The sequence below is a fragment of the Ranitomeya imitator genome, chromosome 6 (assembly GCF_032444005.1).
Source record: "Ranitomeya imitator isolate aRanImi1 chromosome 6, aRanImi1.pri, whole genome shotgun sequence".
NCBI classification, from domain to species: domain Eukaryota; kingdom Metazoa; phylum Chordata; class Amphibia; order Anura; family Dendrobatidae; genus Ranitomeya; species Ranitomeya imitator.
This window is the reverse complement of record NC_091287.1, coordinates 476,566,860-476,585,414: the sequence shown is the minus strand read 5'-3', so window position 1 is coordinate 476,585,414 and position 18,555 is coordinate 476,566,860. Positions and strand designations below refer to the sequence as shown.

The 18,555-nt window shown below is 54.7% G+C and overlaps 16 non-coding genes and 5 pseudogenes across 16 annotated transcripts; all 21 read right to left on the bottom strand.

The window, feature by feature from the left end:
- Window positions 1–405: 405 nt before the first annotated feature.
- Window positions 406–524, bottom strand: LOC138644257 (5S ribosomal RNA). Its single transcript, XR_011314595.1, has one exon. It is a non-coding gene; the product is annotated as a 5S ribosomal RNA (ribosomal RNA).
- Window positions 525–1,447: 923 nt separating this feature from the next.
- On the bottom strand, window positions 1,448–1,557 carry LOC138644225 (5S ribosomal RNA; annotated as a pseudogene).
- A 641-nt stretch (window positions 1,558–2,198) lies between these two features.
- On the bottom strand, window positions 2,199–2,317 carry LOC138644244 (5S ribosomal RNA). Its single transcript, XR_011314593.1, has one exon. It is a non-coding gene; the product is annotated as a 5S ribosomal RNA (ribosomal RNA).
- Window positions 2,318–3,230: 913 nt separating this feature from the next.
- On the bottom strand, window positions 3,231–3,350 carry LOC138644047 (5S ribosomal RNA). Its single transcript, XR_011314549.1, has one exon. It is a non-coding gene; the product is annotated as a 5S ribosomal RNA (ribosomal RNA).
- A 641-nt stretch (window positions 3,351–3,991) lies between these two features.
- Window positions 3,992–4,110, bottom strand: LOC138644232 (5S ribosomal RNA). The gene has a single exon (XR_011314592.1). It is a non-coding gene; the product is annotated as a 5S ribosomal RNA (ribosomal RNA).
- Window positions 4,111–5,033: 923 nt separating this feature from the next.
- LOC138644224 (5S ribosomal RNA) lies at window positions 5,034–5,143 on the bottom strand (annotated as a pseudogene).
- Window positions 5,144–5,784: 641 nt separating this feature from the next.
- LOC138644221 (5S ribosomal RNA) lies at window positions 5,785–5,903 on the bottom strand. Its single transcript, XR_011314591.1, has one exon. It is a non-coding gene; the product is annotated as a 5S ribosomal RNA (ribosomal RNA).
- A 913-nt stretch (window positions 5,904–6,816) lies between these two features.
- LOC138644046 (5S ribosomal RNA) lies at window positions 6,817–6,936 on the bottom strand. Its single transcript, XR_011314548.1, has one exon. It is a non-coding gene; the product is annotated as a 5S ribosomal RNA (ribosomal RNA).
- A 634-nt stretch (window positions 6,937–7,570) lies between these two features.
- Window positions 7,571–7,689, bottom strand: LOC138644100 (5S ribosomal RNA; annotated as a pseudogene).
- A 913-nt stretch (window positions 7,690–8,602) lies between these two features.
- Window positions 8,603–8,722, bottom strand: LOC138644043 (5S ribosomal RNA). Its single transcript, XR_011314546.1, has one exon. It is a non-coding gene; the product is annotated as a 5S ribosomal RNA (ribosomal RNA).
- A 641-nt stretch (window positions 8,723–9,363) lies between these two features.
- LOC138643930 (5S ribosomal RNA) lies at window positions 9,364–9,482 on the bottom strand. The gene has a single exon (XR_011314439.1). It is a non-coding gene; the product is annotated as a 5S ribosomal RNA (ribosomal RNA).
- Window positions 9,483–10,405: 923 nt separating this feature from the next.
- LOC138644223 (5S ribosomal RNA) lies at window positions 10,406–10,515 on the bottom strand (annotated as a pseudogene).
- Window positions 10,516–11,156: 641 nt separating this feature from the next.
- LOC138644209 (5S ribosomal RNA) lies at window positions 11,157–11,275 on the bottom strand. The gene has a single exon (XR_011314590.1). It is a non-coding gene; the product is annotated as a 5S ribosomal RNA (ribosomal RNA).
- A 913-nt stretch (window positions 11,276–12,188) lies between these two features.
- Window positions 12,189–12,308, bottom strand: LOC138644042 (5S ribosomal RNA). The gene has a single exon (XR_011314545.1). It is a non-coding gene; the product is annotated as a 5S ribosomal RNA (ribosomal RNA).
- Window positions 12,309–12,949: 641 nt separating this feature from the next.
- LOC138644197 (5S ribosomal RNA) lies at window positions 12,950–13,068 on the bottom strand. Its single transcript, XR_011314589.1, has one exon. It is a non-coding gene; the product is annotated as a 5S ribosomal RNA (ribosomal RNA).
- A 923-nt stretch (window positions 13,069–13,991) lies between these two features.
- Window positions 13,992–14,101, bottom strand: LOC138644222 (5S ribosomal RNA; annotated as a pseudogene).
- A 641-nt stretch (window positions 14,102–14,742) lies between these two features.
- Window positions 14,743–14,861, bottom strand: LOC138644185 (5S ribosomal RNA). The gene has a single exon (XR_011314588.1). It is a non-coding gene; the product is annotated as a 5S ribosomal RNA (ribosomal RNA).
- Window positions 14,862–15,774: 913 nt separating this feature from the next.
- On the bottom strand, window positions 15,775–15,894 carry LOC138644041 (5S ribosomal RNA). The gene has a single exon (XR_011314544.1). It is a non-coding gene; the product is annotated as a 5S ribosomal RNA (ribosomal RNA).
- Window positions 15,895–16,535: 641 nt separating this feature from the next.
- LOC138644173 (5S ribosomal RNA) lies at window positions 16,536–16,654 on the bottom strand. Its single transcript, XR_011314587.1, has one exon. It is a non-coding gene; the product is annotated as a 5S ribosomal RNA (ribosomal RNA).
- A 909-nt stretch (window positions 16,655–17,563) lies between these two features.
- Window positions 17,564–17,683, bottom strand: LOC138644040 (5S ribosomal RNA). Its single transcript, XR_011314543.1, has one exon. It is a non-coding gene; the product is annotated as a 5S ribosomal RNA (ribosomal RNA).
- A 641-nt stretch (window positions 17,684–18,324) lies between these two features.
- On the bottom strand, window positions 18,325–18,443 carry LOC138644162 (5S ribosomal RNA). The gene has a single exon (XR_011314586.1). It is a non-coding gene; the product is annotated as a 5S ribosomal RNA (ribosomal RNA).
- Between the last annotated feature and the right edge of the window lie 112 nt (window positions 18,444–18,555).

Genomic DNA, 18,555 nt, shown 5'->3' with positions numbered 1-18,555 from the left:
AAAGAGCCAGCTGGAGCCGCAACTTGAGGCGGATCGAGACGTCCAGGAGCGAATGAAGGAAGAGGGTGAGATGGTTGTGAGTGACTGTGAGCTGCTCTTCGGGGGGTCATGTTGCCTGCAAAGGTGTTCTGCTTCCTTTGACCTATAAAATGGCCACCAGGTTGCCGGCGGTTGCTTCCAAGCCCGCAGGAGGCGCTGGTCCTGTTGAAAAGAAGCCTAGTATTAAAAGTAAATAAGCAACAATGCTGGAGGCCCACGGTGATGAGAAGGATGCTGGCATTTTGCAAGGATGGAACAGCGCAAGAGTGAAAGCAAATGAAAAAAGCATGTGTGCCCTTGTGAAAGGGAATGGAAAAAAGGCATAGAGGAGAGTGACCCCTGCTGGTGGAAGGAAGGAAAAACAAAAGCCTACAGCACCTGGTATTCCCAGGCGGTCTCCCATCCAAGTACTAACCAGGCCTGACTCTGCTTAGCTTCCGAGATCAGACGAGATCGGGCGTGTTCAGAGTGGTGTGGCCGTAGGCAGAGACAGGCCTCTCACTTGCTGCTTTTCTACTTTGCAGTCTGGCTGCCCTGTCCAGTGCTGAGTAAGAGGCCCTTTTGTGCTTTCCTTTCTCTTCACTTTTTTGCTGTCTCCCTTAAAGGGTTTGTAGGCAGAACGCCCTGCTCAGAGCTGCTGAGCTCACTGATCGGCTGCCGACGTGACGTCAGCGTCGCAGCTAATGCCACAGACCTAGAGCAGCGCTGAGACCCTCTGGTGGACCCGGGTAGGGTGAGTACAGGGTGGTTTGTTGCTTTCTAATAGCCTGCAAGCTGGGATGAACTTTTATTGAAAGGGAACAACCCCTTTGACTGTCTGCAGCGCGCCACAACTAGGAAGCGCACACTCACACGCAAGCGAGCACGCACATATGCTTGCATGTGGCCACACCTATTTGCCCCTGCAGGCTCAGCGCCACCATGCGTCAGACTCTCTTGTTTTTTCTTCTTCTTATGATTATTTCTGTGCCTCAGCAGGAAAACACCCCCCAATTCCCTCCCGCTCCTTCCCAGCCCTGAATTTGGATCCTGGGTAGCCATCTGATTGGGTTAGTTACACAAGCTTCTTTGCAGAAAAAGACATTACTGCTGCCGGCCGGCCGGCCGGCCAGCCTCTAAAAATCATCCCCGGGGCGCCTGCTGAAAATCTGCCCCCTTCACAGTCCGGGATGTTTATAACGCCATCATTTCCAGAAGGCAGGCTGCGGGGTCAATGAGCACTCCTAGCCACGGCAGGGATCTCGGTGTGAGGCATGCGAGGAGGCGGCAGGGTAGCGTCCTTAGCTGCAGTCTCAGAGGCCTTGTGGGGCTTGGGGCATCCAGCCTCTAGGTTATGTAAGGTCGGTCTCTGGCAAGGCACCGCTCTATACTAGCCGAGCTGAGCAAGGGGGCAAAATGTCATCAAAACTGTCTACAGCACCTGGTGTTCCCTGGAGGTCTCCCATCCAAGTACTGTCCAAGCCCAACCCTGCTTTGCTTCCGAGATCGGGCGTATCCAGGGTGGTGTGGCCAGTAGACACTGCTTGGCCCATCGATTGGCCAGCCTTCCTCAGGCTCGCGTGGTGGCGAGAACTCTGACCATGTGGAGGCGGGCTCCGAAGGGCCCATGCAAAGGCTGGGCTGCCACTATAGGCGTTGTTTGTTTTGCAGTGAAACACCCGCCGCAGCAGGGCCTGAGCATCAGGTGTCTTTAAAAATGGCTCGATGCAGGGTCTCCTGCAGGCTAAACCATTCATCTGGGCGGGAAGTGACAGAAAGAGCCAGCTGGAGCCGCAACTTGAGGCGGATCGAGACGTCCAGGAGCGAATGAAGGAAGAGGGTGAGATGGTTGTGAGTGACTGTGAGCTGCTCTTCGGGGGGTCATGTTGCCTGCAAAGGTGTTCTGCTTGCTTTGACCTATAAAATGGCCACCAGGTTGCCGGCGGTTGCTTCCAAGCCCGCAGGAGGCCCTGGTCCTGTTGAAAAGAAGCCTAGTATTAAAAGTAAATAAGCAACAATGCTGGAGGCCCACGGTGATGAGAAGGATGCTGGCATTTTGCAAGGATGGAACAGCGCAAGAGTGAAAGCAAATGAAAAAAGCATGTGTGCCCTTGTGAAAGGGAATGGAAAAAAGGCATAGAGGAGAGTGACCCCTGCTGGTGGAAGGAAGGAAAAACAAAAGCCTACAGCACCTGGTATTCCCAGGCGGTCTCCCATCCAAGTACTAACCAGGCCTGACTCTGCTTAGCTTCCGAGATCAGACGAGATCGGGCGTGTTCAGAGTGGTGTGGCCGTAGGCAGAGACAGGCCTCTCACTTGCTGCTTTTCTACTTTGCAGTCTGGCTGCCCTGTCCAGTGCTGAGTAAGAGGCCCTTTTGTGCTTTCCTTTCTCTTCACTTTTTTGCTGTCTCCCTTAAAGGGTTTGTAGGCAGAACGCCCTGCTCAGAGCTGCTGAGCTCACTGATCGGCTGCCGACGTGACGTCAGCGTCGCAGCTAATGCCACAGACCTAGAGCAGCGCTGAGACCCTCTGGTGGACTCGGGTAGGGTGAGTACAGGGTGGTTTGTTGCTTTCTAATAGCCTGCAAGCTGGGATGAACTTTTATTGAAAGGGAACAACCCCTTTGACTGTCTGCAGCGCGCCACAACTAGGAAGCGCACACTCACACGCAAGCGAGCACGCACATATGCTTGCATGTGGCCACACCTATTTGCCCCTGCAGGCTCAGCGCCACCATGCGTCAGACTCTCTTGTTTTTTCTTCTTCTTATGATTATTTCTGTGCCTCAGCAGGAAAACACCCCCCAATTCCCTCCCAGCCCTGAATTTGGATCCTGGGTAGCCATCTGATTGGGTTAGTTACACAAGCTTCTTTGCAGAAAAAGACATTACTGCTGCCGGCCGGCCGGCCGGCCAGCCTCTAAAAATCATCCCCGGGGCGCCTGCTGAAAATCTGCCCCCTTCACAGTCCGGGATGTTTATAACGCCATCATTTCCAGAAGGCAGGCTGCGGGGTCAATGAGCACTCCTAGCCACGGCAGGGATCTCGGTGTGAGGCATGCGAGGAGGCGGCAGGGTAGCGTCCTTAGCTGCAGTCTCAGAGGCCTTGTGGGGCTTGGGGCATCCAGCCTCTAGGTTATGTAAGGTCGGTCTCTGGCAAGGCACCGCTCTATACTAGCCGAGCTGAGCAAGGGGGCAAAATGTCATCAAAACAGTCTACAGCACCTGGTGTTCCCTGGAGGTCTCCCATCCAAGTACTGTCCAAGCCCTGCCCTGCTTTGCTTCCGAGATCAGACGAGATCGGGCGTATCCAGGGTGGTGTGGCCAGTAGACACTGCTTGGCCCATCGACTGGCCAGCCTTCCTCAGGCTCGCGTGGTGGCGAGAACTCTGACCATGTGGAGGCGGGCTCCGTAGGGCCCATGCCAAGGCTGGGCTGCCATTATAGGCGTTGTTTGTTTTGCAGTGAAACACCCGCCGCAGCAGGGCCTGAGCATCAGGTGTCTTTAAAAATGGCTCAATGCAGGGTCTCCTGCAGGCTAAACCATTCATCTGGGGGGGAAGTGACAGAAAGAGCCAGCTGGAGCCGCAACTTGAGGCGGATCGAGACGTCCAGGAGCGAATGAAGGAAGAGGGTGAGATGGTTGTGAGTGACTGTGAGCTGCTCTTCGGGGGCTCATGTTCCCTGCAAAGGTGTTCTGCTTGCTTTGACCTATAAAATGGCCACCAGGTTGCCGGCGGTTGCTTCCAAGCCCGCAGGAGGCGCTGGTCCTGTTGAAAAGAAGCCTAGTATTAAAAGTAAATAAGCAACAATGCTGGAGGCCCACGGTGATGAGAAGGATGCTGGCATTTTGCAAGGATGGAACAGCGCAAGAGTGAAAGCAAATGAAAAAAGCATGTGTGCCCTTGTGAAAGGGAATGGAAAAAAGGCATAGAGGAGAGTGACCCCTGCTGGTGGAAGGAAGGAAAAACAAAAGCCTACAGCACCTGGTATTCCCAGGCGGTCTCCCATCCAAGTACTAACCAGGCCTGACTCTGCTTAGCTTCCGAGATCAGACGAGATCGGGCGTGTTCAGAGTGGTGTGGCCGTAGGCAGAGACAGGCCTCTCACTTGCTGCTTTTCTACTTTGCAGTCTGGCTGCCCTGTCCAGTGCTGAGTAAGAGGCCCTTTTGTGCTTTCCTTTCTCTTCACTTTTTTGCTGTCTCCCTTAAAGGGTTTGTAGGCAGAACGCCCTGCTCAGAGCTGCTGAGCTCACTGATCGGCTGCCGACGTGACGTCAGCGTCGCAGCTAATGCCACAGACCTAGAGCAGCGCTGAGACCCTCTGGTGGACCCGGGTAGGGTGAGTACAGGGTGGTTTGTTGCTTTCTAATAGCCTGCAAGCTGGGATGAACTTTTATTGAAAGGGAACAACCCCTTTGACTGTCTGCAGCGCGCCACAACTAGGAAGCGCACACTCACACGCAAGCGAGCACGCACATATGCTTGCATGTGGCCACACCTATTTGCCCCTGCAGGCTCAGCGCCACCATGCGTCAGACTCTCTTGTTTTTTCTTCTTCTTATGATTATTTCTGTGCCTCAGCAGGAAAACACCCCCCAATTCCCTCCCGCTCCTTCCCAGCCCTGAATTTGGATCCTGGGTAGCCATCTGATTGGGTTAGTTACACAAGCTTCTTTGCAGAAAAAGACATTACTGCTGCCGGCCGGCCGGCCGGCCAGCCTCTAAAAATCATCCCCGGGGCGCCTGCTGAAAATCTGCCCCCTTCACAGTCCGGGATGTTTATAACGCCATCATTTCCAGAAGGCAGGCTGCGGGGTCAATGAGCACTCCTAGCCACGGCAGGGATCTCGGTGTGAGGCATGCGAGGAGGCGGCAGGGTAGCGTCCTTAGCTGCAGTCTCAGAGGCCTTGTGGGGCTTGGGGCATCCAGCCTCTAGGTTATGTAAGGTCGGTCTCTGGCAAGGCACCGCTCTATACTAGCCGAGCTGAGCAAGGGGGCAAAATGTCATCAAAACTGTCTACAGCACCTGGTGTTCCCTGGAGGTCTCCCATCCAAGTACTGTCCAAGCCCAACCCTGCTTTGCTTCCGAGATCGGGCGTATCCAGGGTGGTGTGGCCAGTAGACACTGCTTGGCCCATCGATTGGCCAGCCTTCCTCAGGCTCGCGTGGTGGCGAGAACTCTGACCATGTGGAGGCGGGCTCCGAAGGGCCCATGCAAAGGCTGGGCTGCCACTATAGGCGTTGTTTGTTTTGCAGTGAAACACCCGCCGCAGCAGGGCCTGAGCATCAGGTGTCTTTAAAAATGGCTCGATGCAGGGTCTCCTGCAGGCTAAACCATTCATCTGGGCGGGAAGTGACAGAAAGAGCCAGCTGGAGCCGCAACTTGAGGCGGATCGAGACGTCCAGGAGCGAATGAAGGAAGAGGGTGAGATGGTTGTGAGTGACTGTGAGCTGCTCTTCGGGGGGTCATGTTGCCTGCAAAGGTGTTCTGCTTGCTTTGACCTATAAAATGGCCACCAGGTTGCCGGCGGTTGCTTCCAAGCCCGCAGGAGGCCCTGGTCCTGTTGAAAAGAAGCCTAGTATTAAAAGTAAATAAGCAACAATGCTGGAGGCCCACGGTGATGAGAAGGATGCTGGCATTTTGCAAGGATGGAACAGCGCAAGAGTGAAAGCAAATGAAAAAAGCATGTGTGCCCTTGTGAAAGGGAATGGAAAAAAGGCATAGAGGAGAGTGACCCCTGCTGGTGGAAGGAAGGAAAAACAAAAGCCTACAGCACCTGGTATTCCCAGGCGGTCTCCCATCCAAGTACTAACCAGGCCTGACTCTGCTTAGCTTCCGAGATCAGACGAGATCGGGCGTGTTCAGAGTGGTGTGGCCGTAGGCAGAGACAGGCCTCTCACTTGCTGCTTTTCTACTTTGCAGTCTGGCTGCCCTGTCCAGTGCTGAGTAAGAGGCCCTTTTGTGCTTTCCTTTCTCTTCACTTTTTTGCTGTCTCCCTTAAAGGGTTTGTAGGCAGAACGCCCTGCTCAGAGCTGCTGAGCTCACTGATCGGCTGCCGACGTGACGTCAGCGTCGCAGCTAATGCCACAGACCTAGAGCAGCGCTGAGACCCTCTGGTGGACTCGGGTAGGGTGAGTACAGGGTGGTTTGTTGCTTTCTAATAGCCTGCAAGCTGGGATGAACTTTTATTGAAAGGGAACAACCCCTTTGACTGTCTGCAGCGCGCCACAACTAGGAAGCGCACACTCACACGCAAGCGAGCACGCACATATGCTTGCATGTGGCCACACCTATTTGCCCCTGCAGGCTCAGCGCCACCATGCGTCAGACTCTCTTGTTTTTTCTTCTTCTTATGATTATTTCTGTGCCTCAGCAGGAAAACACCCCCCAATTCCCTCCCAGCCCTGAATTTGGATCCTGGGTAGCCATCTGATTGGGTTAGTTACACAAGCTTCTTTGCAGAAAAAGACATTACTGCTGCCGGCCGGCCGGCCGGCCAGCCTCTAAAAATCATCCCCGGGGCGCCTGCTGAAAATCTGCCCCCTTCACAGTCCGGGATGTTTATAACGCCATCATTTCCAGAAGGCAGGCTGCGGGGTCAATGAGCACTCCTAGCCACGGCAGGGATCTCGGTGTGAGGCATGCGAGGAGGCGGCAGGGTAGCGTCCTTAGCTGCAGTCTCAGAGGCCTTGTGGGGCTTGGGGCATCCAGCCTCTAGGTTATGTAAGGTCGGTCTCTGGCAAGGCACCGCTCTATACTAGCCGAGCTGAGCAAGGGGGCAAAATGTCATCAAAACAGTCTACAGCACCTGGTGTTCCCTGGAGGTCTCCCATCCAAGTACTGTCCAAGCCCTGCCCTGCTTTGCTTCCGAGATCAGACGAGATCGGGCGTATCCAGGGTGGTGTGGCCAGTAGACACTGCTTGGCCCATCGACTGGCCAGCCTTCCTCAGGCTCGCGTGGTGGCGAGAACTCTGACCATGTGGAGGCGGGCTCCGTAGGGCCCATGCCAAGGCTGGGCTGCCATTATAGGCGTTGTTTGTTTTGCAGTGAAACACCCGCCGCAGCAGGGCCTGAGCATCAGGTGTCTTTAAAAATGGCTCAATGCAGGGTCTCCTGCAGGCTAAACCATTCATCTGGGGGGGAAGTGACAGAAAGAGCCAGCTGGAGCCGCAACTTGAGGCGGATCGAGACGTCCAGGAGCGAATGAAGGAAGAGGGTGAGATGGTTGTGAGTGACTGTGAGCTGCTCTTCGGGGGCTCATGTTCCCTGCAAAGGTGTTCTGCTTGCTTTGACCTATAAAATGGCCACCAGGTTGCCGGCGGTTGCTTCCAAGCCCGCAGGAGGCGCTGGTCCTGTTGAAAAGAAGCCTAGTATTAAAAGTAAATAAGCAACAATGCTGGAGGCCCACGGTGATGAGAAGGATGCTGGCATTTTGCAAGGATGGAACAGCGCAAGAGTGAAAGCAAATGAAAAAAGCATGTGTGCCCTTGTGAAAGGGAATGGAAAAAAGGCATAGAGGAGAGTGACCCCTGCTGGTGGAAGGAAGGAAAAACAAAAGCACCTGGTATTCCCAGGCGGTCTCCCATCCAAGTACTAACCAGGCCTGACTCTGCTTAGCTTCCGAGATCAGACAAGATCGGGCGTGTTCAGAGTGGTGTGGCCGTAGGCAGAGACAGGCCTCTCACTTGCTGCTTTTCTACTTTGCAGTCTGGCTGCCCTGTCCAGTGCTGAGTAAGAGGCCCTTTTGTGCTTTCCTTTCTCTTCACTTTTTTGCTGTCTCCCTTAAAGGGTTTGTAGGCAGAACGCCCTGCTCAGAGCTGCTGAGCTCACTGATCGGCTGCCGACGTGACGTCAGCGTCGCAGCTAATGCCACAGACCTAGAGCAGCGCTGAGACCCTCTGGTGGACCCGGGTAGGGTGAGTACAGGGTGGTTTGTTGCTTTCTAATAGCCTGCAAGCTGGGATGAACTTTTATTGAAAGGGAACAACCCCTTTGACTGTCTGCAGCGCGCCACAACTAGGAAGCGCACACTCACACGCAAGCGAGCACGCACATATGCTTGCATGTGGCCACACCTATTTGCCCCTGCAGGCTCAGCGCCACCATGCGTCAGACTCTCTTGTTTTTTCTTCTTCTTATGATTATTTCTGTGCCTCAGCAGGAAAACACCCCCCAATTCCCTCCCAGCCCTGAATTTGGATCCTGGGTAGCCATCTGATTGGGTTAGTTACACAAGCTTCTTTGCAGAAAAAGACATTACTGCTGCCGGCCGGCCGGCCGGCCAGCCTCTAAAAATCATCCCCGGGGCGCCTGCTGAAAATCTGCCCCCTTCACAGTCCGGGATGTTTATAACGCCATCATTTCCAGAAGGCAGGCTGCGGGGTCAATGAGCACTCCTAGCCACGGCAGGGATCTCGGTGTGAGGCATGCGAGGAGGCGGCAGGGTAGCGTCCTTAGCTGCAGTCTCAGAGGCCTTGTGGGGCTTGGGGCATCCAGCCTCTAGGTTATGTAAGGTCGGTCTCTGGCAAGGCACCGCTCTATACTAGCCGAGCTGAGCAAGGGGGCAAAATGTCATCAAAACAGTCTACAGCACCTGGTGTTCCCTGGAGGTCTCCCATCCAAGTACTGTCCAAGCCCTGCCCTGCTTTGCTTCCGAGATCAGACGAGATCGGGCGTATCCAGGGTGGTGTGGCCAGTAGACATTGCTTGGCCCATCGACTGGCCAGCCTTCCTCAGGCTCGCGTGGTGGCGAGAACTCTGACCATGTGGAGGCGGGCTCCGTAGGGCCCATGCCAAGGCTGGGCTGCCATTATAGGCGTTGTTTGTTTTGCAGTGAAACACCCGCCGCAGCAGGGCCTGAGCATCAGGTGTCTTTAAAAATGGCTCGATGCAGGGTCTCCTGCAGGCTAAACCATTCATCTGGGGGGGAAGTGACAGAAAGAGCCAGCTGGAGCCGCAACTTGAGGCGGATCGAGACGTCCAGGAGCGAATGAAGGAAGAGGGTGAGATGGTTGTGAGTGACTGTGAGCTGCTCTTCGGGGGGTCATGTTGCCTGCAAAGGTGTTCTGCTTCCTTTGACCTATAAAATGGCCACCAGGTTGCCGGCGGTTGCTTCCAAGCCCGCAGGAGGCGCTGGTCCTGTTGAAAAGAAGCCTAGTATTAAAAGTAAATAAGCAACAATGCTGGAGGCCCACGGTGATGAGAAGGATGCTGGCATTTTGCAAGGATGGAACAGCGCAAGAGTGAAAGCAAATGAAAAAAGCATGTGTGCCCTTGTGAAAGGGAATGGAAAAAAGGCATAGAGGAGAGTGACCCCTGCTGGTGGAAGGAAGGAAAAACAAAAGCCTACAGCACCTGGTATTCCCAGGCGGTCTCCCATCCAAGTACTAACCATGCCTGACTCTGCTTAGCTTCCGAGATCAGACGAGATCGGGCGTGTTCAGAGTGGTGTGGCCGTAGGCAGAGACAGGCCTCTCACTTGCTGCTTTTCTACTTTGCAGTCTGGCTGCCCTGTCCAGTGCTGAGTAAGAGGCCCTTTTGTGCTTTCCTTTCTCTTCACTTTTTTGCTGTCTCCCTTAAAGGGTTTGTAGGCAGAACGCCCTGCTCAGAGCTGCTGAGCTCACTGATCGGCTGCCGACGTGACGTCAGCGTCGCAGCTAATGCCACAGACCTAGAGCAGCGCTGAGACCCTCTGGTGGACCCGGGTAGGGTGAGTACAGGGTGGTTTGTTGCTTTCTAATAGCCTGCAAGCTGGGATGAACTTTTATTGAAAGGGAACAACCCCTTTGACTGTCTGCAGCGCGCCACAACTAGGAAGCGCACACTCACACGCAAGCGAGCACGCACATATGCTTGCATGTGGCCACACCTATTTGCCCCTGCAGGCTCAGCGCCACCATGCGTCAGACTCTCTTGTTTTTTCTTCTTCTTATGATTATTTCTGTGCCTCAGCAGGAAAACACCCCCCAATTCCCTCCCGCTCCTTCCCAGCCCTGAATTTGGATCCTGGGTAGCCATCTGATTGGGTTAGTTACACAAGCTTCTTTGCAGAAAAAGACATTACTGCTGCCGGCCGGCCGGCCGGCCAGCCTCTAAAAATCATCCCCGGGGCGCCTGCTGAAAATCTGCCCCCTTCACAGTCCGGGATGTTTATAACGCCATCATTTCCAGAAGGCAGGCTGCGGGGTCAATGAGCACTCCTAGCCACGGCAGGGATCTCGGTGTGAGGCATGCGAGGAGGCGGCAGGGTAGCGTCCTTAGCTGCAGTCTCAGAGGCCTTGTGGGGCTTGGGGCATCCAGCCTCTAGGTTATGTAAGGTCGGTCTCTGGCAAGGCACCGCTCTATACTAGCCGAGCTGAGCAAGGGGGCAAAATGTCATCAAAACTGTCTACAGCACCTGGTGTTCCCTGGAGGTCTCCCATCCAAGTACTGTCCAAGCCCAACCCTGCTTTGCTTCCGAGATCGGGCGTATCCAGGGTGGTGTGGCCAGTAGACACTGCTTGGCCCATCGATTGGCCAGCCTTCCTCAGGCTCGCGTGGTGGCGAGAACTCTGACCATGTGGAGGCGGGCTCCGAAGGGCCCATGCAAAGGCTGGGCTGCCACTATAGGCGTTGTTTGTTTTGCAGTGAAACACCCGCCGCAGCAGGGCCTGAGCATCAGGTGTCTTTAAAAATGGCTCGATGCAGGGTCTCCTGCAGGCTAAACCATTCATCTGGGCGGGAAGTGACAGAAAGAGCCAGCTGGAGCCGCAACTTGAGGCGGATCGAGACGTCCAGGAGCGAATGAAGGAAGAGGGTGAGATGGTTGTGAGTGACTGTGAGCTGCTCTTCGGGGGGTCATGTTGCCTGCAAAGGTGTTCTGCTTGCTTTGACCTATAAAATGGCCACCAGGTTGCCGGCGGTTGCTTCCAAGCCCGCAGGAGGCCCTGGTCCTGTTGAAAAGAAGCCTAGTATTAAAAGTAAATAAGCAACAATGCTGGAGGCCCACGGTGATGAGAAGGATGCTGGCATTTTGCAAGGATGGAACAGCGCAAGAGTGAAAGCAAATGAAAAAAGCATGTGTGCCCTTGTGAAAGGGAATGGAAAAAAGGCATAGAGGAGAGTGACCCCTGCTGGTGGAAGGAAGGAAAAACAAAAGCCTACAGCACCTGGTATTCCCAGGCGGTCTCCCATCCAAGTACTAACCAGGCCTGACTCTGCTTAGCTTCCGAGATCAGACGAGATCGGGCGTGTTCAGAGTGGTGTGGCCGTAGGCAGAGACAGGCCTCTCACTTGCTGCTTTTCTACTTTGCAGTCTGGCTGCCCTGTCCAGTGCTGAGTAAGAGGCCCTTTTGTGCTTTCCTTTCTCTTCACTTTTTTGCTGTCTCCCTTAAAGGGTTTGTAGGCAGAACGCCCTGCTCAGAGCTGCTGAGCTCACTGATCGGCTGCCGACGTGACGTCAGCGTCGCAGCTAATGCCACAGACCTAGAGCAGCGCTGAGACCCTCTGGTGGACTCGGGTAGGGTGAGTACAGGGTGGTTTGTTGCTTTCTAATAGCCTGCAAGCTGGGATGAACTTTTATTGAAAGGGAACAACCCCTTTGACTGTCTGCAGCGCGCCACAACTAGGAAGCGCACACTCACACGCAAGCGAGCACGCACATATGCTTGCATGTGGCCACACCTATTTGCCCCTGCAGGCTCAGCGCCACCATGCGTCAGACTCTCTTGTTTTTTCTTCTTCTTATGATTATTTCTGTGCCTCAGCAGGAAAACACCCCCCAATTCCCTCCCAGCCCTGAATTTGGATCCTGGGTAGCCATCTGATTGGGTTAGTTACACAAGCTTCTTTGCAGAAAAAGACATTACTGCTGCCGGCCGGCCGGCCGGCCAGCCTCTAAAAATCATCCCCGGGGCGCCTGCTGAAAATCTGCCCCCTTCACAGTCCGGGATGTTTATAACGCCATCATTTCCAGAAGGCAGGCTGCGGGGTCAATGAGCACTCCTAGCCACGGCAGGGATCTCGGTGTGAGGCATGCGAGGAGGCGGCAGGGTAGCGTCCTTAGCTGCAGTCTCAGAGGCCTTGTGGGGCTTGGGGCATCCAGCCTCTAGGTTATGTAAGGTCGGTCTCTGGCAAGGCACCGCTCTATACTAGCCGAGCTGAGCAAGGGGGCAAAATGTCATCAAAACAGTCTACAGCACCTGGTGTTCCCTGGAGGTCTCCCATCCAAGTACTGTCCAAGCCCTGCCCTGCTTTGCTTCCGAGATCAGACGAGATCGGGCGTATCCAGGGTGGTGTGGCCAGTAGACACTGCTTGGCCCATCGACTGGCCAGCCTTCCTCAGGCTCGCGTGGTGGCGAGAACTCTGACCATGTGGAGGCGGGCTCCGTAGGGCCCATGCCAAGGCTGGGCTGCCATTATAGGCGTTGTTTGTTTTGCAGTGAAACACCCGCCGCAGCAGGGCCTGAGCATCAGGTGTCTTTAAAAATGGCTCAATGCAGGGTCTCCTGCAGGCTAAACCATTCATCTGGGGGGGAAGTGACAGAAAGAGCCAGCTGGAGCCGCAACTTGAGGCGGATCGAGACGTCCAGGAGCGAATGAAGGAAGAGGGTGAGATGGTTGTGAGTGACTGTGAGCTGCTCTTCGGGGGCTCATGTTCCCTGCAAAGGTGTTCTGCTTGCTTTGACCTATAAAATGGCCACCAGGTTGCCGGCGGTTGCTTCCAAGCCCGCAGGAGGCGCTGGTCCTGTTGAAAAGAAGCCTAGTATTAAAAGTAAATAAGCAACAATGCTGGAGGCCCACGGTGATGAGAAGGATGCTGGCATTTTGCAAGGATGGAACAGCGCAAGAGTGAAAGCAAATGAAAAAAGCATGTGTGCCCTTGTGAAAGGGAATGGAAAAAAGGCATAGAGGAGAGTGACCCCTGCTGGTGGAAGGAAGGAAAAACAAAAGCCTACAGCACCTGGTATTCCCAGGCGGTCTCCCATCCAAGTACTAACCAGGCCTGACTCTGCTTAGCTTCCGAGATCAGACGAGATCGGGCGTGTTCAGAGTGGTGTGGCCGTAGGCAGAGACAGGCCTCTCACTTGCTGCTTTTCTACTTTGCAGTCTGGCTGCCCTGTCCAGTGCTGAGTAAGAGGCCCTTTTGTGCTTTCCTTTCTCTTCACTTTTTTGCTGTCTCCCTTAAAGGGTTTGTAGGCAGAACGCCCTGCTCAGAGCTGCTGAGCTCACTGATCGGCTGCCGACGTGACGTCAGCGTCGCAGCTAATGCCACAGACCTAGAGCAGCGCTGAGACCCTCTGGTGGACCCGGGTAGGGTGAGTACAGGGTGGTTTGTTGCTTTCTAATAGCCTGCAAGCTGGGATGAACTTTTATTGAAAGGGAACAACCCCTTTGACTGTCTGCAGCGCGCCACAACTAGGAAGCGCACACTCACACGCAAGCGAGCACGCACATATGCTTGCATGTGGCCACACCTATTTGCCCCTGCAGGCTCAGCGCCACCATGCGTCAGACTCTCTTGTTTTTTCTTCTTCTTATGATTATTTCTGTGCCTCAGCAGGAAAACACCCCCCAATTCCCTCCCGCTCCTTCCCAGCCCTGAATTTGGATCCTGGGTAGCCATCTGATTGGGTTAGTTACACAAGCTTCTTTGCAGAAAAAGACATTACTGCTGCCGGCCGGCCGGCCGGCCAGCCTCTAAAAATCATCCCCGGGGCGCCTGCTGAAAATCTGCCCCCTTCACAGTCCGGGATGTTTATAACGCCATCATTTCCAGAAGGCAGGCTGCGGGGTCAATGAGCACTCCTAGCCACGGCAGGGATCTCGGTGTGAGGCATGCGAGGAGGCGGCAGGGTAGCGTCCTTAGCTGCAGTCTCAGAGGCCTTGTGGGGCTTGGGGCATCCAGCCTCTAGGTTATGTAAGGTCGGTCTCTGGCAAGGCACCGCTCTATACTAGCCGAGCTGAGCAAGGGGGCAAAATGTCATCAAAACTGTCTACAGCACCTGGTGTTCCCTGGAGGTCTCCCATCCAAGTACTGTCCAAGCCCAACCCTGCTTTGCTTCCGAGATCGGGCGTATCCAGGGTGGTGTGGCCAGTAGACACTGCTTGGCCCATCGATTGGCCAGCCTTCCTCAGGCTCGCGTGGTGGCGAGAACTCTGACCATGTGGAGGCGGGCTCCGAAGGGCCCATGCAAAGGCTGGGCTGCCACTATAGGCGTTGTTTGTTTTGCAGTGAAACACCCGCCGCAGCAGGGCCTGAGCATCAGGTGTCTTTAAAAATGGCTCGATGCAGGGTCTCCTGCAGGCTAAACCATTCATCTGGGCGGGAAGTGACAGAAAGAGCCAGCTGGAGCCGCAACTTGAGGCGGATCGAGACGTCCAGGAGCGAATGAAGGAAGAGGGTGAGATGGTTGTGAGTGACTGTGAGCTGCTCTTCGGGGGGTCATGTTGCCTGCAAAGGTGTTCTGCTTGCTTTGACCTATAAAATGGCCACCAGGTTGCCGGCGGTTGCTTCCAAGCCCGCAGGAGGCCCTGGTCCTGTTGAAAAGAAGCCTAGTATTAAAAGTAAATAAGCAACAATGCTGGAGGCCCACGGTGATGAGAAGGATGCTGGCATTTTGCAAGGATGGAACAGCGCAAGAGTGAAAGCAAATGAAAAAAGCATGTGTGCCCTTGTGAAAGGGAATGGAAAAAAGGCATAGAGGAGAGTGACCCCTGCTGGTGGAAGGAAGGAAAAACAAAAGCCTACAGCACCTGGTATTCCCAGGCGGTCTCCCATCCAAGTACTAACCAGGCCTGACTCTGCTTAGCTTCCGAGATCAGACGAGATCGGGCGTGTTCAGAGTGGTGTGGCCGTAGGCAGAGACAGGCCTCTCACTTGCTGCTTTTCTACTTTGCAGTCTGGCTGCCCTGTCCAGTGCTGAGTAAGAGGCCCTTTTGTGCTTTCCTTTCTCTTCACTTTTTTGCTGTCTCCCTTAAAGGGTTTGTAGGCAGAACGCCCTGCTCAGAGCTGCTGAGCTCACTGATCGGCTGCCGACGTGACGTCAGCGTCGCAGCTAATGCCACAGACCTAGAGCAGCGCTGAGACCCTCTGGTGGACTCGGGTAGGGTGAGTACAGGGTGGTTTGTTGCTTTCTAATAGCCTGCAAGCTGGGATGAACTTTTATTGAAAGGGAACAACCCCTTTGACTGTCTGCAGCGCGCCACAACTAGGAAGCGCACACTCACACGCAAGCGAGCACGCACATATGCTTGCATGTGGCCACACCTATTTGCCCCTGCAGGCTCAGCGCCACCATGCGTCAGACTCTCTTGTTTTTTCTTCTTCTTATGATTATTTCTGTGCCTCAGCAGGAAAACACCCCCCAATTCCCTCCCAGCCCTGAATTTGGATCCTGGGTAGCCATCTGATTGGGTTAGTTACACAAGCTTCTTTGCAGAAAAAGACATTACTGCTGCCGGCCGGCCGGCCGGCCAGCCTCTAAAAATCATCCCCGGGGCGCCTGCTGAAAATCTGCCCCCTTCACAGTCCGGGATGTTTATAACGCCATCATTTCCAGAAGGCAGGCTGCGGGGTCAATGAGCACTCCTAGCCACGGCAGGGATCTCGGTGTGAGGCATGCGAGGAGGCGGCAGGGTAGCGTCCTTAGCTGCAGTCTCAGAGGCCTTGTGGGGCTTGGGGCATCCAGCCTCTAGGTTATGTAAGGTCGGTCTCTGGCAAGGCACCGCTCTATACTAGCCGAGCTGAGCAAGGGGGCAAAATGTCATCAAAACAGTCTACAGCACCTGGTGTTCCCTGGAGGTCTCCCATCCAAGTACTGTCCAAGCCCTGCCCTGCTTTGCTTCCGAGATCAGACGAGATCGGGCGTATCCAGGGTGGTGTGGCCAGTAGACACTGCTTGGCCCATCGACTGGCCAGCCTTCCTCAGGCTCGCGTGGTGGCGAGAACTCTGACCATGTGGAGGCGGGCTCCGTAGGGCCCATGCCAAGGCTGGGCTGCCATTATAGGCGTTGTTTGTTTTGCAGTGAAACACCCGCCGCAGCAGGGCCTGAGCATCAGGTGTCTTTAAAAATGGCTCAATGCAGGGTCTCCTGCAGGCTAAACCATTCATCTGGGGGGGAAGTGACAGAAAGAGCCAGCTGGAGCCGCAACTTGAGGCGGATCGAGACGTCCAGGAGCGAATGAAGGAAGAGGGTGAGATGGTTGTGAGTGACTGTGAGCTGCTCTTCGGGGGCTCATGTTCCCTGCAAAGGTGTTCTGCTTGCTTTGACCTATAAAATGGCCACCAGGTTGCCGGCGGTTGCTTCCAAGCCCGCAGGAGGCGCTGGTCCTGTTGAAAAGAAGCCTAGTATTAAAAGTAAATAAGCAACAATGCTGGAGGCCCACGGTGATGAGAAGGATGCTGGCATTTTGCAAGGATGGAACAGCGCAAGAGTGAAAGCAAATGAAAAAAGCATGTGTGCCCTTGTGAAAGGGAATGGAAAAAAGGCATAGAGGAGAGTGACCCCTGCTGGTGGAAGGAAGGAAAAACAAAAGCCTACAGCACCTGGTATTCCCAGGCGGTCTCCCATCCAAGTACTAACCAGGCCTGACTCTGCTTAGCTTCCGAGATCAGACGAGATCGGGCGTGTTCAGAGTGGTGTGGCCGTAGGCAGAGACAGGCCTCTCACTTGCTGCTTTTCTACTTTGCAGTCTGGCTGCCCTGTCCAGTGCTGAGTAAGAGGCCCTTTTGTGCTTTCCTTTCTCTTCACTTTTTTGCTGTCTCCCTTAAAGGGTTTGTAGGCAGAACGCCCTGCTCAGAGCTGCTGAGCTCACTGATCGGCTGCCGACGTGACGTCAGCGTCGCAGCTAATGCCACAGACCTAGAGCAGCGCTGAGACCCTCTGGTGGACCCGGGTAGGGTGAGTACAGGGTGGTTTGTTGCTTTCTAATAGCCTGCAAGCTGGGATGAACTTTTATTGAAAGGGAACAACCCCTTTGACTGTCTGCAGCGCGCCACAACTAGGAAGCGCACACTCACACGCAAGCGAGCACGCACATATGCTTGCATGTGGCCACACCTATTTGCCCCTGCAGGCTCAGCGCCACCATGCGTCAGACTCTCTTGTTTTTTCTTCTTCTTATGATTATTTCTGTGCCTCAGCAGGAAAACACCCCCCAATTCCCTCCCAGCCCTGAATTTGGATCCTGGGTAGCCATCTGATTGGGTTAGTTACACAAGCTTCTTTGCAGAAAAAGACATTACTGCTGCCGGCCGGCCGGCCAGCCTCTAAAAATCATCCCCGGGGCGCCTGCTGAAAATCTGCCCCCTTCACAGTCCGGGATGTTTATAACGCCATCATTTCCAGAAGGCAGGCTGCGGGGTCAATGAGCACTCCTAGCCACGGCAGGGATCTCGGTGTGAGGCATGCGAGGAGGCGGCAGGGTAGCGTCCTTAGCTGCAGTCTCAGAGGCCTTGTGGGGCTTGGGGCATCCAGCCTCTAGGTTATGTAAGGTCGGTCTCTGGCAAGGCACCGCTCTATACTAGCCGAGCTGAGCAAGGGGGCAAAATGTCATCAAAACAGTCTACAGCACCTGGTGTTCCCTGGAGGTCTCCCATCCAAGTACTGTCCAAGCCCTGCCCTGCTTTGCTTCCGAGATCAGACGAGATCGGGCGTATCCAGGGTGGTGTGGCCAGTAGACACTGCTTGGCCCATCGACTGGCCAGCCTTCCTCAGGCTCGCGTGGTGGCGAGAACTCTGACCATGTGGAGGCGGGCTCCGTAGGGCCCATGCCAAGGCTGGGCTGCCATTATAGGCGTTGTTTGTTTTGCAGTGAAACACCCGCCGCAGCAGGGCCTGAGCATCAGGTGTCTTTAAAAATGGCTCGATGCAGGGTCTCCTGCAGGCTAAACCATTCATCTGGGGGGGAAGTGACAGAAAGAGCCAGCTGGAGCCGCAACTTGAGGCGGATCGAGACGTCCAGGAGCGAATGAAGGAAGAGGGTGAGATGGTTGTGAGTGACTGTGAGCTGCTCTTCGGGGGGTCATGTTGCCTGCAAAGGTGTTCTGCTTCCTTTGACCTATAAAATGGCCACCAGGTTGCCGGCGGTTGCTTCCAAGCCCGCAGGAGGCGCTGGTCCTGTTGAAAAGAAGCCTAGTATTAAAAGTAAATAAGCAACAATGCTGGAGGCCCACGGTGATGAGAAGGATGCTGGCATTTTGCAAGGATGGAACAGCGCAAGAGTGAAAGCAAATGAAAAAAGCATGTGTGCCCTTGTGAAAGGGAATGGAAAAAAGGCATAGAGGAGAGTGACCCCTGCTGGTGGAAGGAAGGAAAAACAAAAGCCTACAGCACCTGGTATTCCCAGGCGGTCTCCCATCCAAGTACTAACCAGGCCTGACTCTGCTTAGCTTCCGAGATCAGACGAGATCGGGCGTGTTCAGAGTGGTGTGGCCGTAGGCAGAGACAGGCCTCTCACTTGCTGCTTTTCTACTTTGCAGTCTGGCTGCCCTGTCCAGTGCTGAGTAAGAGGCCCTTTTGTGCTTTCCTTTCTCTTCACTTTTTTGCTGTCTC